We start from the raw sequence: 16,104 nt of genomic DNA, 5'->3' as shown, positions 1-16,104 counted from the left end.
GGGACCGATATTGAACTTTGACTTAGATTTATTAAACTTACCGTAATATCTATTCAAGTCAATATCGCCTAGTTGATCCTAGATCAAATGATCTTAATCCTGTTATGTTTAGGCTCAATCTCAAGAGGCTATTCGTGTTCTTTGATTTGTTAGTTAAGCCTACTTTTAGGTCAGGGTGATACGTACATTTTGGAAACACTAAGAAGGCAAATTGAAAGTGGGAGCGCTAACATAAACATGGAATCTATAGCTTCTATCTGGCGAATAGTAAGTAAAGGATGATCTCCTTCGAGCTTGACCAAACAAAAATAAATGGTGGAGTACTCATTTCACATAAGCTGAAATATCATTTATACGGGGTTAAGTGTTTTAAGGATAAAATACATAGTAGGGTGTAACGGTAATCTAATCCCTTTAGAGTGTAGATCATTCATATAGAGGATCATTGATCAAATTAGGATTATAACAATGGATAACTAATGATGTGTCTATATGGTGGAACATATAGAGCATTCAATATACTGAGAGTGCAATTCTAAGTTCTATGCGTGGATTCAACGAAGAATTAATAAGTCAGTGAATTTAGGTTATAAATTCTTGATCTGCTTATTCGAAGCTCGGTTATATAGACCCATGGTCCCCACACTAGTTGAGATAATATTGCTTGTAAGACTCATATAATTGGTTTTGATTAATCAATTATAATTCTCAAATTACACTATGTCCATTTGTGAATTTTTCACTAAGTAAGGGCGAAATTGTAAAGAAAGAGTTTTAGGGACATATTTGTTAATTATGATACTTTGTATGGTTCAATTAATAAATATGATAAATGACAATATTATTTAGTAATTATTTATAGTTATTAAATAGTTAGAATTGGCATTTAAATGGTTGACTAGAAAATTGGCGTTTTTTGAGAAAATGAGATGCAAAAAATGATAAAACTGCAAAATTGCAAAAAGTGAGGCCAAATTCCATATTGCAAAGGGCCGACCACTTTTATAGCATTTATCATCTGATATTTTTATATTTTAATGCCAAATAATTCAAACCTAACCCTAGTGGAATGCTATAAATAGATGGTGAAGGCTTCAGGAAAATTACACTTTTCATTCAGAAAAACCTGAGCCTTCTCTCTCTATACCTGGCCGCCACTTCTCTCTCTCTCTCTCTTCTTCCTTGAGATTTCGAAACACTTAGTGATTAGAGTAGTGCCCACACACAACAAGTGATACCTCAATCATAGTGAGGAAGATCGTGAAGAAAGACTTTCAGCAAGAAGGAGTTTCAACACTAAAGAAGGAGAGAAAGAGATCCACGTTCAGATCTTGATAATACTCTGCGACAGAAAGGATACAAGGGTTAGAAATCTAAACGGAAGGAGTCATATTATTCCGCTGCACCCAATGTACGGTTTCTAATACTTTATATGTGTTTATTTCATAATCGTTTTAGAAGTTCATATTTAGGGTGTTAATCAACATACTTGTGAGTATATCAAAGATCCTGGTAAAAAAATTTCTAACACAATTTACCCTTAAAGATTATAATTAACATTATCTTCCTATTATAAATATGGCTTATTGGTGTGATAGTTGATGACAAATTTGTTCTTTTTAAAAACAGATATTACTAATATTACTATTTTGTTGACTTCTGGTATTATTCTTCCTTTTTCTTCTATATTAATAATGTCACCATTTTGTTGACTAATTCAACCAAGTCAGCTCCCATAAACTTTATTCTCTTTCTCTTCTTACTCCCAATCTATTTCTCTGTAACTACAGCTCGTCCTCACATTACGTTGGTGATGATGAGTTTGGGTTATTCAACCACAACCTTTATCTACACTTAGTATTATTATTTTTGTTCTATGAAGAGTATATATGTATTTGGAATGGATTTGAATGGTGTGGTGTTGTAAATCTTCAGCTTCGACATGAACATCTCTGGATTGATTTAGATGTTAATACCAGGTATGTTTATTGATTTCAAAATCCCCAATTTCTTTACCTCACTTTCTCTCTATCTGTATATAAAAATGTGAGATGCCTAATTTATTTCTTTTTTTTCAATTTTTTTTTTCATAAATAAAATTTACAACCAGTTACTATTTTGAAGAAATTTATCTTCCTTTACACATATTTTAATTTCAGCTTTTTATTTTTGAATTTCTTGGACTGATGCATGTTTAATAATTTTTCCCTTAAAAGAAAAAGCTAAAAAAAATATAGATAATTTCTGGGGTTTTTTTTTAATAAAGAAAAACAAAAAATATACAACTATTTGTTAATTTATCTATATTTAGCTTACTCATCAAATACGTGTTACAATGCTAAATTTTTTATTTTTCATATTATCGATTTTTCATAATTTCTGAATATCTCTTAGTAGAATTTTCAAAGTATTTGAAGATAAATTTTTGATTTTATCTTATATTTTGCTACGTGTTGAACTAATTGATATATTAGTGCTGAGTCATTACACATACGTGTTATATGATTTGTGAGATTGAGAGTTATCCTATCTTTAAAGGTTAGTATAAGTATACTATTCTAACATGATCAAACTTATCAAATAAACAGTTTTAAGAAGTGGAACTTTGCTGTAGAATACGTAATTGCTTCTCTAATTTTACTTCTTCAAACTCTCAGGTTTGGTTTACTGAGTCATTATATAGACTTGTTTTGTTGTATACTTAAGTCATGCTTTCATGTATATATGATTTTATTTAGAGAAATTTATTATTATGTATTTAAGTTTTATGCTTTGATGGGTATATATGTGTATGTTCTCGGTTTCTGATTGAATCTTTGTGAATCTTTTTGGGTCTTTCTTTCTTATTTATATACTCTTATAGTTGCATTTGTGAGTCTCAACATCTCTTTCTTTGTTTTCTTTTCCTTTTTTGTAGACACGTTTTAACTCTGTTTTGGTGGGTTTGACTTAAAAAATTCTTTCACACATTTAGAGGTCAGTTTTTTGAATTGTAAAACATATTTACAATAATTGGTTATCTCGTTTTATTCCAATTATTGTTAAAGATTTTAAATTTTGGCTTTAAGGGGTTTGAAAAAGTATTCTTGAACTCAATCTTATCTTTTGTTTTGACTCATATAGTTTAAACAAATGAATATATTGCACTAAAATAATCAACCCAATGTTTTAAGAATATGATATATGGGGCTTAATTTTAAAATTTTATATATTATTTAAACTTTTCTTCGACGACTTGATTTTTGGTTTAAGAAATGAATTATTTATATTTGATTCTAAAATAGTATATATACCTCTGCTGCTACCTTTTTTTTCTTTCTCTTTTAAGTAGAAAATTTGACTTTCTATCCATAGATTGGTGTCGATGCACATGTACCTTTTTTTTTATTGAATTTTCATTTTTCCAATTTAGATTTATAAAAATTATTGACATATTAAAATTAGGGTGAGTGCTTCTAGGTTGTGCCTTGGACAAACGAAAGAATACTTAAAAGGTTTTATTGGCAAAGTCAAAATTATGTGACACAAATTGATGTAATCGTGTTATTCTAACAATCACATGATTAAGATACTTTTATAATAGTAAGAAGTAAGATCTTGTGTATTTTTGCATTGAAAATAAAAAAAAAATCATAAAATTTCTCTAAATGATCCTTTCTTGTTGTGATATTAAGTTCTTTTTGTTACTCTTTATATTTGTACCACCGCTTCAAGGACTAGCAGTAATACTCAAAATCTCACACTGTTATTGTTCATTTATTTGCTTTGTTAGTTTGCTCTGTTGTCATCCAACTAACTCTGTAATTAATTGGCTTCTTTAATCTGCTATATATAGATATTGACTTATTTATGAGTGTGTGTAATAATTCATTCAAATCAATAATACAGAAACACATTCTTCTCTCTCTCTCTCTCTCTCTCTCTCTCTCTCTCTCTCTCTCTCTCTCTCTCTCTCTCTCTCTCTCTCTCTCTCTCTCTCTCTCAAACTCAACATCTGTAAACTGAACACAGAAAGAGGAAAATCCTTACAATTATAAATATGGATTATTGGTGTGATAGTTGATGATAAATTTGCCCTTTTTAAAAATAGATATTACCAATATTGCCTTTGTTGGCTGGTCATATTATTCTTCCTTTTTCTTCTATATTATTAATGTCACCAATTTGTTGACTAATTCAACCAAGTCAACTCCCATAAACTTTATTCTCTACCTCTACTTCTCTCCTTCTATTTTTTAGTAACTACACCTCGTCTTCACATTACGTTGGTGATGATGAGTTTGGGTGATTCAACCACAACCTCTATCTACACTTAATATTATTTTTTTTGTTCTGTGAAGAGTATATATCTATTTTGAATGGATTTGAATGGTGTGGTGTGGTAAATCTTCAGCTTCGACATGCACATCTCTAGATTGATTTAAATGTTAATACTAGGTATGTTTATTGATTTCAAAATCCCTAATTCTTTTACCTCTCTTTCTCTTTATCTGTATATAAAAATGTAAATTCCCTTATTTTTTTCGTCAAATTTTTTAATTTTTTTTTTCAAATCCCTAATTTCTTTACCTCCTTTTCTCTCTATCTGTATATAAAAATGTGAGATGCCTAATTTATTTCTATTTTGTCAATTTTTTTTCATAAATAAAATTTACAGCGAGTTACCATTTTGATGGAATTTATCTTCCTTTACACATATTTTTATTTCAATTTTTTATTTTTCAATTTCTTGGACTAATGCATGTTTGGTAATTTTTCTCTTAAAAGAAAAAGCTAAAAAACATAGAGATAATTTCTGGGAAAAAAAAAACAAAAAAATATACTACAATTTGTTAATTTATCTATAATTAGCTTACTCATCAAATACGTGTTACAATGGTAAATTTTTTATTTTTCATAATATCAATTTTTCATAATTTCTGAATATCTGTTAGTAGAGTTTTCAAAGTATTTGAAGATAAATTTTTGAATTTATCTCATATTTTGTTACGTGTTGAACTAATTGATATATTAGTGTTGAGTCATTATATATATGTGTTATATGATTTGTCAGATTGAGAGTTATCTTCTCTTTAAAGGTTATTATAAGTATACTATTCTAACATGATCAAACTTATCAAATAAACAGTTTTAAGAAGTGGAACTTTGCTGTAGAATACGTAATTGCTTCTCTGATTTAACTTCTTCAAACTCTCAGTTTGGTTTACTGAGTCATTATATAGACTTTTTTTGTTGTATACTTAAGTCATGCTTTCATGTATATATGGTTTTATCTGGTGAAATTTATTATTATGTAATTAAGTTTTATGCTTTGATGGGTATATATGTGTATGTTCTCGGTTTGTGATTGAATCTTTGTGAATCTTTTTGGGTCTTTCTTTCTTATTTAAATACTCTTATAGTTGCATCTGTGAGTCTCAACATCTCTCTCTCTGTTTTATTTTTCTTTTTTCCAGGCATGTTTTAACTCTGTTTTGGTGGATTTGGCTTACAAAATTCTCTCACACCTTTAGATGTTAGTTTTTTGAATTGTAAAACATATTTACAGTAATTAGTTATCTTGTTTTATTCCAATTATTGTTAAAGATTTTAAATTTTGGCTTTAAGGGGTTCGAAAAAGTATTCTTGAACTCAATCTTATCTTTTGTTTTGACTCATATAGTTTAAACAAATGAATATATTGCACTAAAATAATCAACTCTATGTTTTAAGAATCTGATATATGGGGCTTAATTTTAAAATTTTATATATTATTTAAATTTGTCTTTGACCACTTGATTTTTGGTTTAAGAAATGAATTATTTACATTTGATTCTAAAATAGTGTATATACCTCTGCTTCTATCTTTTTTCTTTCTCTTTTAAATGGAAAATTTGACTTTTTATTCATAGATTGGTGTGGATGCATTGAAAATAGTAAGATCTTGTGTATTTTTTCCTTGAAAATAAAAAAAAAAAATCATAAAATTTCTCTAAATGATCCGTTCTTGTTGTGAGATTAAGTTCTTTTTCTTACTCTTTATATTTGTACTACAGCTTCAAGGACTAGCAGTAATACTCAAAATCTCACACTGTTATTGTTCATTTATTTGCTTTGTTAGTTTGCTCTGTTGTCAACCAACTAACTCTATAATTAATTGGCTTCTTCAATCTGCTGTATATAAATACTGACTTATTTATCAGTGTGTAATAATTCATTCAAATCAATAATACAGAAACACATTCTTCCCTTTCGTTCTCTCTCTCTCTCAAACTCAACATCTGTAAACTGAACACAGAAAGAAGAAAATCCTTACAATTATAAATATTGCTTATTGGTATGATAGTTGATGATAAATTTACCCTTTTAAAAAATATATATTACCAATATTGCCTTTTTGTTGGGTGGTCAGATTATTCTTCCTTTTTCTTCTATATTAATAATGTCACCATTTTGTGAACTAATTCAACCAAGTCAACTCCCATAAACTTTATTCTGTTCCTCTTCTTCTCTCCTTATATTTCTTAGTAACTACACCTCGTCTTCACACTATGTTGGTTGGTGATGATGAGTTTGGGTGATTCAACCACAATCTCTATCTACACTTAGTACTTTTTTTTTTGTTATGTGAAGAGTATATATGTATTTGGAATGGATTTGAATGGTGTGGTGTGGTAAATCTTCAGCTTCGACATGCAGATCTCTGGATTGATTTAGATGGTAATACCATATATGTTTATTGATTTCAAAATCCTTAATTCTTTTACCTTTCTTTCTCTCTATCTGTATATAAATATGTAAAATTCCCTAATTTTTTTATTCATATTTCTCAATTTGTTTTTTCAAATCTCTAATTTCTTTACCTCTTTTTCTCTTTAACTGTATATAAAAATGTGAGATGCCTAATTTATTTCTATTTTTTCAATTTTTTTTCATAAATAAAATTTACAGCCAGTTACCATTTTGATGAAATTTATCTTCAGTTACACATATTTTAATTTCAGTTTTTTATTTTTGAATTTTTTGGACTGATGCATGTTTGGTAATTTTTCCCTTAAAAGAAAAAGCTAAAAAAAAATATAGATAATTTCTAGGGTTTTTTTTTTTTTTTAAAAAAAAAACAAACAAAAAAATATACAACTATTTGTTAATTTATCTATATTTAGCTTACTCATCAAATACGTGTTACAATGGTAAATTTTTTATTTTTCATAATTTCTGAATATCACTTAGTAGAGTTTTCAAAGTATTTGAAGATAAATTTTTGATTTTATCTCATATTTTGCTACGTGTTGAACTAATTGATATATTAGTACTGAGTCATTATATATACGTGATATATGATTTGTCAGATTGAGAGTTATCCTCTCTTTAAGGGTTAGTATAAGTATACTATTCATACATAATCAAACTTATCAAATAAACAGTTTTAAGAAATGGAACTTTGCTGTAGAATACGTAATTGTTTCTCTAATTTAACTTCTTCAACCTCTCAGGTTTGGTTTACTAAGTCATTATATAGACTTGTTTTGTTGTATACTTAAGTCATGCTTTCATGTATATATGGTTTTATTTGGTGAAATTTATTATTATGTATTTAAGTTTTATGCTTTGATTGGTATATATGTGTATGTTCTTGGTTTGTGATTGAATCTTTTGGAATCTTTTTGGGTCTATCTTTCTTATTTATATATTCTTATAGTTGCATATGCGAGTCTCAACATCTATCTCTCTGTTTTCTTTTTCTTTTTTCCAGGCATGTTTTAACTCTGTTTTGGTGGGTTTGACTTAAAAAATTCTCTCACACATTTAGAGGTGAGTTTTTTAAATTGTAAAACATATTTACAATAATTGGTTATCTCGTTTTATTCCAATTATTGTTAAAGATTTTAAATTTTAGCTTGAAGGGGTTTGAAAAAGCGTTGTTGAACTCAATCTTATCTTCTATTTTGACTCATATAGTTTAAACAAATGAATATATTGCACTAAAATAATAAACTCTATGTTTTAAGAATGTGATATATGGGGCTTAATTTTAAAATTTTATATATTATTTAAATTTTTCTTCGATGACTTGATTTTTGATTTAAGAAATGAATTCTTTACATTTGATTCTAAAATAGTATATATATATACTTGTGCTGCTATCTTTTTTTTTTTTTTCTTTCTCTATTATATGGAAAATTTGACTTTCTATTCATAGATTGGTGTTGATGCACATGTACCTTTTTTTTTTATTGGATTTTCTTTTTTTCCAATTTAGATTTAATAGAAATTATTGACATACTAAAATTAGGGTGAGTGCTTCTAGGTTGTGCTTTGGACAAACGAAAGAATAATTAAAAGGTTTTTCTGGCTGAGTCAAAATTATATGAAAAAAAAATTATGTAATCATGTTATTCTAACAATCACATGATTAAGATACTTTTATAATAGTAAGAAGTAAGATCTTGTGTATTTTTGCATTGAAAATAAAAAAATCATAAAATTTCGCTAAATGATTTTTTCTTGTTGTGATATTAAGTTCTTTTTGTTACTCTTTATATTTGTACTACCGCTTCAAGGACTAGAAGTAATACTTAAAATCTCACACTGATATTGTTCATTTATTTGTTTTGTTAGTTTGCTCTGCTGTCATGCAACTAACTCTGTAATTAATTGGCTTCTTTAATCTGTTGTATATAAATACTGACTTATTTATCAGTGTGTGTAATAATTCATTCAAATCAATAATACAGAAACACATTCTTCTCTCTCTCTCTCTCTCTCTCTCTCTCTCTCTCTCTCTCTCTCTCTCTCTCTCTCTCTCTCTCTCTCTCTCTCTCTCTCTCTCTCTCAAACTCAACATCTGTAAAATGAACACAGAAAGAGGGAAATTCTTACTATTATAAATATTGCTTATAGGTGTGATAGTTGATGACAAATTTGCCCTTTTTAAAAATTAATATTACCAATATTGCCATTTTGTTGACTGGTCATATTATTCTTCCTTTTTCTTCTATATTAATAATGTCACCATTTTGTTGACTAATTCAACCAAGTTAGCTCCCATAAACTTTATTCTCTTCCTCTTCTTCTCTCCTTCTATTTCTCTGTAACTACACCTCGTCTTCACATTACGTTGGTGATGATGAGTTTGGGTGATTCAACCACAACCTCTATCTACACTTAGTATTATTTTTTTTGTTATGTATAGAGGATATATCTATTTGGAATGGATTTGAATGGTGTGGTGTGGTAAATCTTCAGCTTCGGCATGCACATCTCTAGATTGATTTAGATGTTAATACCAAGTATTTTTATTGATTTCAAAATCACTAATTCTTTTACCTTTTTTTCTCTCTATTTGTATATAAAAATGTAAAATCCCTAATTTTTTTTATTCATATTTCTCAATTTTTTTTTTTTTTTCAAATCCCTAATTTCTTTACCTCTTTTTCTCTCTATCTGTATATAAAAATGTGAGATGCCTAATTTTTTTTTTTTTCTATTTTTTCAATTTTTTTCATAAATAAAATTTACAGCTAATTACTATTTTGATGAAATTTATCTTCCTTTACACATATTTTAATTTCAATTTTTTATTTTTGAATTTCTTGGACTGATGCATGTTTGGTAATTTCTCCCTTAAAAGAAATAGCTAATATATATATATATATATAATTTCTGGGGTTTTATTTTTTTTTTTAAAAAACAAAAAATATACAACTATTTATTAACTTATCTATATTTAGCTTTCTCATCAAATACGTGTTACAATGCTAAATTTTTTTATTTTTCATAATATCAATTTTTCATAATTTCTGAATATCTGTTAGTAGAGTTTTCAAAGTATTTGAAGATAAACTTTTTATTTTATCTCATATTTTGTTACGTGTTGAACTAATTGATATATTAGTGCTGAGTCATTATATATGTGTTATATGATTTGTCAGATTGAGAGTTATCCTTTCTTTAAAGGTTAGTATAAGTATACTATTCTAACATGATCAAACTTATCAAATAATCAGTTTTAAGAAGTGGAACTTTGCTGTAGAATACGTAATTGCTTCTCTGATTTATCTTCAAACTCTCAGGTTTTGTTTACTGAGTCATTATATAATTTGTATACTTAAGTCATGCTTTCATGTATATATGATTTTATTTGGTAAAATTTAGTATTATGTATTTAAATTTTATGCTTTGATGTGTATGTTCTAAGTTTGTGATTGAATCTTTGTGAATCTTTTTGGGTCTTTCTTTCTTATTTATATACTCTTATAGTTGCATCTGTGAGTCTCAACATCTCTCTCTCTCTCTGGTTTCTTTTTCTTTTTTTCAGGCATGTTTTAACTCTGTTTTGGCGGGTTTGGCTTGCAAAATTCTTTCACACTTTTAAAGGTCAATTTTTTGAATCGTAAAACATATTTACAGTAATTGGTTCCCCCGTTTTATTTCAATTATCGATAAAGATTTCAAATTTCAGCTTTAAGGGGTTCAAAAAAGTATTCTTGAACTCAATCTTATCTTTTGTTTTGACTCATATAGTTTAAACATATGAATATATTGCACTAAAATAATCAACTCTATGTTTTAAGAATATGATATATGGGGCTTAATTTTAAAATTTTATATATTATTTAAACTTTTCTTCGACGACTTGATTTTTGGTTAAAAATGAATTATTTACTTTTGATTCTAAAATAGTATATATACCTCTGCTTCTATCTTTTTTTCTTTCTTTTTTAAATGGAAAATTTGACTTTCTATTCGTAGATTGGTTTTGATGCACATGTACCTTTTTTTTATTGGATTTTCATTTTTCTAATTTAGATTTAATAGAAACTATTGACATATTAAAATTAGGGTAAGTGCTTCTAGGTTGTGCCTTGGACAAACGAAAGAACACTTAAAAGATTTTACTTTTTGAGTCAAAATTATATGAAAAAAATTGATGTAATCATGTTCTTCTAACAATCACATGATTAATATACTTTTATAATAGTAAGAAGTAAAATCTTGTGTATTTGTGCATTGAAAATAAAAAAAATCATAAAATTTCTCTAAATGATCCTTTCTAGTTGTGATATTAAGTTTTTTTTCTTACTCTTTATATTTGTACTACAGCTTCAAGGACTAGCAGTAATACTCAAAATCTCACACTGTTATTGTTAATTTATTTGTTTTGTTAGTTTGCTCTGCTGTCATCCAACTAACTCTATAATTAATTGACTTCTTTAATCTGTTGTTCATAAATACTGACTTATTTTTCAGTGTATGTAATAATTCATTCAAATCAATAATACAGAAACACACTCTTCTCTTTCATTCTCTCTCTCTCAAACTCAACATGTGTAAACTGAACATAGAAAGAGGGAAATGGAAATGAGCGTCAAAATTATGAAACAAATAGCAAAGACTCAGAACTTCACCAATTTTTGCACATAGAAAAACTATTAGAAATTGATACACATTTCTACAGTACTCAAATTAAGTCTAGAATTTTCTACACATTTGTCGAAAAACATACTCTAAACTTTTAGATAATTGTAGAATAATTTAGAATTTTCTAGACATGTAAAAATACAATAGAACATAGGCATTTCTAGAAAACTTTAGTCTAGAGGTTTCTAGTTATGCATGCTTAAGAAATATGTAGAAATTATTAGAATATTTTAATTATAGAAATGAATTTTCTATTTATCGAAATAATTTTCTATTTATGGAAATGATTTTCTATTTAAGGAAATAAATAAATAATTGATTTTCTGATAAATGAATATTTTATATTCATTGAATCTGGACAAAATCAATTATGTAATATTCTATATATGGTCAGATTTCTATATTCATTTCCTGATTTGATTTCCTGAATTAATTGTCAAAATATTCTAACAATTAATGTGGCGCAGATACTGATGGAGTATCTCACCTATAAATATAGGGTCTCGGTCCCCGAGCTTCTCACTCATTCTGAATTCATTCAGCAAATTCCATCTAAAGAGAGTTGAGAGAGCGAGGAAGCCCGAACTCCAATACCAAAGCTATCGCAGGGATTGAAGCTCAAAGATCAATGACTGGAGGCATATCGATCCTTTCATTGCATATATTATTGATATGATTACAATTTGTTTTCCGCATTTCATATCATTTGTATATGCTATATTACATACACTATATTATAGTCTAACAGTTGGTATCAGAGCGGTTTTATCTCTGCCTTGATTTTGGTTGAGTTTCATATATATACACATATACACTGTTCATATATATATATATTTGTTTTCGGTTCAGTTTGTGTGTATATATATATACTTATATTCATACCATTTATATTATATATACATTTTCATCAGTATATACATATATATATCTTTATTCATACAATTCATATATATATATATACTATATACATACACGTACGGTATATATAATTTTCATTTTTGGTATATTTACATATATATGTATGTATGTTTATATATATATTGTATATTATATATATGTTTTATCGTATAATATATTCATAATATTCATTTTCATTTATGTGATATATACATGCATATATATATAACATGAAGTTCATCGGTCCATTGTTTGGTTTTTTCCGTTTTTCATTTTTTCTGTGTTTATTTCGAATTCTAAATATAATACTATATTCGTATAGTATTATAGATCGATCTAAGCATTGAAAATCCCTTGAAAAACTTAAGGATGGAAAATTTTTTCAGTTAAAACTTTTTCGGACCCGATTAACTTCGTGATATTAAAGTTTATATTTTTTCGTGTTTTCGTGCATAAAATCTATGTGAATCTCTTTATTATTTGATTTAGAACATTTTATATTTGAAAACACGCAATTTGGTCGTCGGAAATGCCATTTCCGATCGGGTTTGGGTCGGGTCGGGTCTGTCGGACCCGCGTGCAGAAAAACGGGTCAAAACGACCCAGTTTGGCTGAGGAAGACAGCCCAAACGACGTGTCGTTTTCCACTGAGTAGAAAAACGACAGGTCGTTTTTCATGTATATTGGCTGCTGTCGTTTTCCCAAACGACGTGTCGTTTTTCATAATTTGGGGCAGCCTTTCAGGGTTCAAAACGACGTGTCATTTTTCCCTTTGTGGAAAACGACATGTCGTTTTATTCATGCATTTTCAGCACCCGTAAGCTTGGAAAAACGACGTGTCGTTTTTCTTGTTAGCAAAAAACGACATGTCGTTTACAGGCAATGTGTTTTTCAAAAAAAAAAAGGGGAAAAATTCCGAATTTTTTTTTTATAAATTTTATTTATTTGGAATATTAAATATTTTCCTATTTTTGTGTTAATTTAGTCAATAAATTACATTTAGTTAATTTTCCATTTTTGTTTAATACATATATCAAGTATAAATTGAAAATGGAAATTTGTTTAATTTGGTAATTTATTACATGATTTATTTAGGCATGTAAAAATTGTGCTAATTTGTGAATTTAATTATATATTACCAAATTTATGCAATTTATTGTCTAAATTAATTTTGAAAAATCTGCCATTAATTTCATATTAAAGAATTTGTATTTAATTAATTATCATACATTAATTGTATTATTTTATATTTATTTGACAAATTTATGTTTAATGCAATTAATTTAGATTTGTATGATTTAAATGCTATACATAAATTTCTTTTATAGTGCTAGATATATTTAGAAATATTCAAACATTAAGATAGGTTGAATATTTTATTTAGCAATTACGTTTCATAAAACTTCATAAAATTATTCATAAAATATTCATAAAACTTTATAAAATAAATAAAATATGAATAAAACGTAAGTAATTTTGTGGTTTGACATAAGAAAACATGAACCTGGGACAAATGCTCATATCTAGAACAGTTTTTAATGATCTTCAGACGACCACACTAGGAGCACTGATCTCAGTGATTGTCTATTATGTTAATAACGAAATTACTTTTAGGTAGAACCCAATACCTAATGTCTAAGTGAAAATATAATTTTAAATAATTAAAGAGTAGCCACAACATCTTTAATTATATAAAATTATATATTAATTAAAATTCACCTTAATGGATAAAACTTGTAATTAATTATTTGGATATAATAATTTTACCCCACAGGGATTTTATTATATTTTTATAATTAATTATGATAATATATTAAGTTAAATTCTCTTAATTTACCCCACAGGGAGTTATGAGAATTTGATTTAATAGTGTTATCACAAATTTTAATTAAAGATAGATTTCATTCCTCCATTAATCTAAATTAAATATTTCATTAAATCTATCATAAAGTTCATATAATTTTATTAGATTTAAAATTTAGCCCACATGCAATTTTAGATTTAATAAAATTTTCATCTTCATCATGTTTCTACATTGGTAAAATATGAATTCATTAAAGCCTCAATTTTCTTTTAACATCTAAATTTGTAATCCTATTCTTGCAGCTATTTCATCCACCTCTAAATATGCTAAAATCACTAGTGAAATCCCTGAGCTTAGGAGTGACAACTTCAAAATCTAAAAGGAACGAGTTCTTCTCCACCTAGCTTGCACTGACATGGACTATGCAATAAGGAAAGATTAACCAGCTGCTATCAGTGATACCAGCACTGCTGCTGAGATTGCACTGCGTGAAAAGTGGGAGCAATCTAATCGTCTTTGCATCATGTTCATTATGTCCAGAATTCCTATGGGAATGCGTGGATCGGTGGAGGCACCTGAGAAGGTGAAAGATTTTATCAAAGTGATTGATGAGCAATTTGACACTTCAGATAAATCTTTGTCCATCAATGTCATCCAAGAGTTCTCGTCCACAAAACTCACCGGTGTGAAAGGAGTTCGAGAACACATTTCTAAAATGAGGGACATCACTGCTCATTTGAAGAAACTCGACATTATCATTCCTGATACCTTCCTGGTTCATTACATTCTTCACAATCTTCCTCCACAGTATGGGCCTTTCCTACAGTATGTGTGTTCAAGAGGAAGCCAGGCTCCTACAGGAGCAAGTCGAAAGTGTTCACCTGACCACTCAACCTAAGAAACGCAAGCCATTCAAGAAGAACAAAGGGAAAAAGACTATGGCTCCCAAGACTGCCATAAAGAAAGATTCCATTAAATGTTTCTTTTGTAAACAAAAGGGACATGCGAAAAAGGAGTGCAGCTAGTTCAAGAAATGGATAGATGACAAAGGTAATCCAATTTCCTTAGTATGTTATGAATCTAATATGGCTAATGTTAATCTTAACACATGGTGGATTGATTCCGGTTCAACAATTCACATAACAAATTCCTTGCAGGATATTCAAAATCTAAGGAAGCCAGTGGCAAGTGAGCAAAGCATCTTATCTGGAAACAAGATGGGCTCACATGTGGAAGCTATTGGAACATGCAATTTAGTTTTAAGTAGTGGTTTTATTTTAAAGTTTGAAAAGACTTTTTATGTACCAAGTTTCTCTAGAAACTTGATTTCAGTTTCAAGACTTATACCCTTTGGTTTTTCCTTTACATTTTCAGACAAATATTTCAATTTATATTATAAATCTGAATGTTTTGGAAATAATATTTTGTCTGATGGTCTTTACTGCCTTAATTTACAAATTAATACCACTAATAATGTTATGCATGTTCACGCTGGCACCAAAAGATATGTTCTGAAAGAGGATTCCTGTACATTGTGGCACCGGAGATTGGGACATATCTCCATTGATAGAATTAAAAGGTTGGTAAAAGATGGGGTACTCAATACCTTAGATTTTACTGACTTTGATACTTGTGTGGATTGCATTAAGGGAAAACAAACCTCCAAGTCTGTCAAAACTGGTGTCCATAGGAGTTCTGAAATATTCGAAATCATACATACTGATATATGTAGTCCAGATATGGAGTCACATGGTCAGAAATACTTCATCTCATTCATAGATGATTACTCACGCTACATGTATATCTACTTACTTCATAATAAAAGTGAAGCATTAGATGTCTTTAAGATATTTAAAGCTGACGTAGAGAAACAATGCAACAAGCAAATTAAGATAGTGAGATCAGATAGAGGAGGTGAGTATTATGGTAGGTACACAGAAGATGGACAAGCACCTGGTGCATTTGCGAAGTTTCTTGAAGAAAATGGGATTGTTGGCCAT

At 28.2% G+C, this 16,104-nt stretch overlaps 1 long non-coding RNA gene across 1 annotated transcript; it reads left to right on the top strand.

The window, feature by feature from the left end:
• The first annotated feature begins 1,225 nt into the window (after positions 1 to 1,225).
• LOC133034846 (uncharacterized) lies at positions 1,226 to 12,251 on the top strand. Its single transcript, XR_009686197.1, has 2 exons — positions 1,226 to 4,437; positions 11,871 to 12,251. It is a non-coding gene; the product is annotated as an uncharacterized LOC133034846 (long non-coding RNA).
• The last annotated feature ends 3,853 nt before the right edge of the window (positions 12,252 to 16,104 follow it).

Source organism: Cannabis sativa, chromosome 2 (genome assembly GCF_029168945.1).
Source record: "Cannabis sativa cultivar Pink pepper isolate KNU-18-1 chromosome 2, ASM2916894v1, whole genome shotgun sequence".
Classification (NCBI taxonomy): Eukaryota; Viridiplantae; Streptophyta; class Magnoliopsida; order Rosales; family Cannabaceae; genus Cannabis; species Cannabis sativa.
Note: the sequence above shows the minus strand (reverse complement) of the source record. Positions and strands in the feature narration are given on the sequence as shown.